Raw genomic sequence first — 4,708 nt, forward strand, 5'->3', positions numbered from 1 at the left:
GGATGTACATGATCCACTGAGTTATTAACACAACATACGTTATAGCATTTTCATGGTTAATGCAATTGAATAACACTGTAGCCACATGGCAATCCTATGCTCCACCTGGGAGACAAACAAATTCAACAAAGAAACACATTTATTCAGTTTTTCTCAAGATACATGGTCTAGAATGCATATAACATCTACAACCTTTATCCTAAGTGTTTCATACACTTACAGTAAAGCAATCTTGTGTTTTAAAGAATAAACTTAAATAGCCTAGGTGTTTTTATTAACACAAACAACTATCGTGTGTTCAATGCGCACGTGTTTAGTTACAATTACAAATTTGAAAATGCATACGAACTAATACCAAGCGTTAGGCGGAACTCTAAAATCTCAGTCGGCGTGCCTCAAAGCTCCACCCAAAAACTGAACTCCAGTCCGTTACTAACCTGACAGATTTGCGGTAACAATACATCCTAATGCACTAAAATCAATAATTTCAGAGTAAATCAAAATTAAATCGAACGCAACAACATCAAAATGTCTTAAAGATAATGATTTTGATTCGGCCCTGCAGTCACAACTGGCTGGCATGTACATTGATTGCACGACAACAGTCAGGCTTAAGTTCAATGAGCGACTCTGTTGGTGTTAACATCCAATGAACTAGCAGCACATGCTGAGTGCAGTCAAATTCCTGCTCGAATTCTGTTTTGAGTGAGGTTTCGGATTTTATTTTCATGCCAATACATTTGAATATGAAAGACTGGTTCAAGACTGATGCAAGCACATTCGTTGTATCTCTTTTTAGATTACAAATGCCTAATTGCTTGATTTAGTCTATTTACAGACTAATCTGCTCAGTGCACAGTGGCAATTTTAACTGAATTTACAAAATGTGATAGATTTAGGTGTTACTTATTTGGCTAAACGCTCCCATTGAACATAGAGAGAAAGTCTTTGTTCTCCGAGTGGGCGTGGTACGCCCCGTGGGCTCGCTGAGCCACTCAGAAACATCATGAGGTTTCTTAACAAAAATACAGTAACAACATCACTATCATTCTGTGTATCAATCTTAGATTTGAATCGTACCACCTCTTAATCATTTGTAGCCACGAGTAATTTAGCTGTGTGGCAATAATAGCTGTAGCCAATTTTGATCAAACAAAAAGTTCTCTTCATTTTTACATGTTGCATATGCATCAGCCTGTTTTTCCCAACTTTGTTTTTCATAAACAAATGCATCAACGTGCGTATCTATCAAATCACAAATGCCTTCCAATTGTTTACAAACTTAGATTTTTAATTCTATTGTTTGCTCGTTCTCATCGTGTGTTGCTAGTTTGTTGCAGCTAATAAAACAACGGAGAAAGCATTTAGCTGATTTTAAAAACGCTCTAGTTTACAAATGCTTATCGAGTCTCAGGAAATAGTTTGGAAGATGTTTTTCCAATTTAGGTTTAGTTGTTGTAGGTCTACGCCGACAAAGAAATATTTTAAAATCCATAACACGAGTTTTAATTCCTCTACTGCGCTGTCGCTATCATGTCCCTGATATGTGATTGTATCTAAATTCTTAAACCCCACCGGATTGCGGTTCCGGTCTAACATTGGGTATTCCGACCCATTCTATTAATGTGTCTATATGGGATGCGTCTGTTTTTCCCTAAACATTTCTAAAAAGGCAAAAAGAATTTTACTTACCAGAACAGCTGAAGAAAGAGAAGCTCAAACCTCTTGTTGATTTTAAAATAGAATACTTCGCTGAAAAGACGTTGCTCGTAAGAGAGTCGCAACATCACGGAGGCTGGTCACCATTTTGTAGGGCCGCCCAAATCGTCCCAATGGAGGCTAACGATCGGCGGGTGAAGTTCGCTGCGCGTTCGTCTTTTCAGCGGGGAAAAAGGGGATTTTATTCCAATCCCTCGTTATCTGACTCCATTTATTAATAATTTAGAATTTAGGTTAGAATGCCAATTGGTTATTTGGTCATTCATTTTTAATAGTTTAAGTACACATTTAATTATTCCGTTTAACCCTTTGTTGAAATTATACCCAACCTGAATAATTCCAGAGCAAGTCAGAATCAATCAAAGCGTAACAATTTATTTTACAGTCAGGTAAATGTATAAAGCCAATTACATAGTCAATTCAAAGGTAATCCATATATAACATCAAATAGTCTGAAGTAAAGAATGAAATGTATACCTGACTTCTGAAAACTACATAATGCTGGCTATTTTGAGACATCCAGCATTACGGGCTGACCGGTTTAAAGTGTCAAGCCTTGAGCTCTTTGCAACATTTCCTTAAATACCCAAAACCAGATACATACCCAGAACCATTTGAAACTCTTTCAAATGGAAACACCAGTTAACAATAGGAATTTGCATTGATCAGGTCCTATAGACCTGATTAGAAGAGAGGCCAAATGGCTGAAAGCCACACCCACCATACACCAAGGAAAGATATCTTTAAACCCTTAAAACATTGATTATCTTTTGGTTAACTTCTGTGGAGTTGAGATATTTGTACCAGTCGCACTGAGACATTTCAAATGATATCAAACACATATAATACTGCATTGTGAGGATTGACATTGTAACAAAGAGATTTCTGGTGCATTTCAGGTGATCTCAAGTTTGTGGGAGCAGTAGTTTGGGGGAAGTTTCATGTGAAAGGAAAGGCATGTAAATTAGAGTCATTCATAGATGATTCACTCAGTGTGATGTCGTCTCGGACAGAGACTCTAACTCTATGAATAAGCTCAGATGCTAATTTCCTTTATTTTCTCAGAGAGTCCTTGTTCTTCATTCAGACATTTCGGCATATACTAGTTTTTTCAGTCTTACAATTTCATTCTTTACTTCAGACTATTTGATGTTATATATGGATTACCTTTGAATTGACTATGTAATTGGCTTTATACATTTACCTGACTGTTAAATAAATTGTTACACTTTGATGGATTCTGACTTGCTCTGGAATTATTCAGGTTGGGTATAATTTCAACAATGGGTTAAACGGAATAATTAAATGTGTAGTTAAACTATTAAAAATGAATGACCAAATAACCAATTGGCATTCTAACCCAAATTCTAAATTATCATTAAATGGAGTCAGATAACGAGGAATTGGAATAAAATCCCCTTTTCCCCGCTGAAAAGACGAACGCGCAGCGAACTTCACCCGCCGATCGTTAGCCTCCATTGGGACGATTTGGGCGGCCTTACAAAATGGTGACCAGCCTCCGTGATGTTGCGACTCTCTTACGAGCAACGTCTTTTCAGCGAAGTATTCGATTTTAAAATCAACAAGAGGTTTGAACTTCTCTTTCTTCAGCTGTTCTGGTAAGTAAAATTCCTTTTGCCTTTTTAGAAATGTTTAGGGAAAAACAGACGCATCCCATATAGACACATGAATAGAATGGGTCGGAATACCCAATGTTAGACCGGAACCGCAATCCGGTGGGGTTTAAGAATTTAGATACAATCACATATCAGGGACATGATAGCGACAGCGCAGATGAGGAATTAAAACTCGTGTTATGGATTTTAAAATATCTTCTTGTCGGCATAGACCTACGCAACAACTAAACCTAATTGGAAAAACATCTTCCAAATTATTTTCTGGGACTCAATGAAAAGTTGTAAATTAGAGTGTTTTTAAAATCAGCTAAATGCTTTCTCCATTGTTTTATTAGTTGCAACAAACTAGGAACGCACGGTGAGAACGAGCAAACAATAGAATGAGAACTCTAAGTATGTAAACAACTGGAATACATTTGTGATTTGATAAATAGCAATGTTTATATTTGTTTATGAAAAGCAAAGTAGGAAAACAGGCTGATGTAACATTTAAAAGTTAAGAACTTTTTGTTTGATCAGAATTGGCTATAAATATTATTGCTACGCAGCAAATTACTCGTGACTAGAAATGATTAAGAGGTGGTAAGAATTTAAATCTAAGAGACTGATATACAGAATAATAGTGATGTTGTTACTGTATTTTTGTTAAGAAACGCATGTTAATGTTCTGAGTGGCTCAGCGAGCCCACGGGGCGTACCACGCCCACTCGGAGAACAGACTTTCTCTCCCTGTTCAATGGGAGCATTTCGCCCAATAAGTAACAAACTAAATCTATCACATTTTGTGAATACAGTTAAAATTACCATTGTGCCGCCATGCAGATTAGTCTTTAAATAGACTAAATCAAGCAAATAGGCATTTGTAATCTCAAAAGATGAGTGAATGTGCTTGCATCAGCCTGAACCACAGTCTTTTTCATATTCAAATGTATTGACGCGATGCAATCTAAAACTTCTTCAGAATTCAAACAGAGATTTGGTGATGCACTCAGCATGTTCCTTCAGTGTTAACAACAACAGAGTCGCCCATTGGCTTTAAGCCTGACCATTGTTGTGCACGTGGTGAACATGATGGTGCAGCAATGATTGCCTTTTGAAGAAAAGAACACAAATGAGCTGTTCCACAGACTCTTCAGGAACCAGAAATAATATTATTTAATTTATATTGTTTTTAATATAATATAATTGTATTATAAATCAAAACATAATATACATTGTATTATTGCCAAGCAGGGCATTAGGAGAAAGATCAAATTATGTATGGATTGTTACATTTGATTTCATTCTAATTTAATCTGAAATTATGGACTTTAGTAGATTACGTTGTATCCATTCGTTACCGCAAATCTGCG

This window comes from Pseudorasbora parva, chromosome 1 (genome assembly GCF_024679245.1).
Source record: "Pseudorasbora parva isolate DD20220531a chromosome 1, ASM2467924v1, whole genome shotgun sequence".
In the NCBI taxonomy this organism is placed as follows: domain Eukaryota; kingdom Metazoa; phylum Chordata; class Actinopteri; order Cypriniformes; family Gobionidae; genus Pseudorasbora; species Pseudorasbora parva.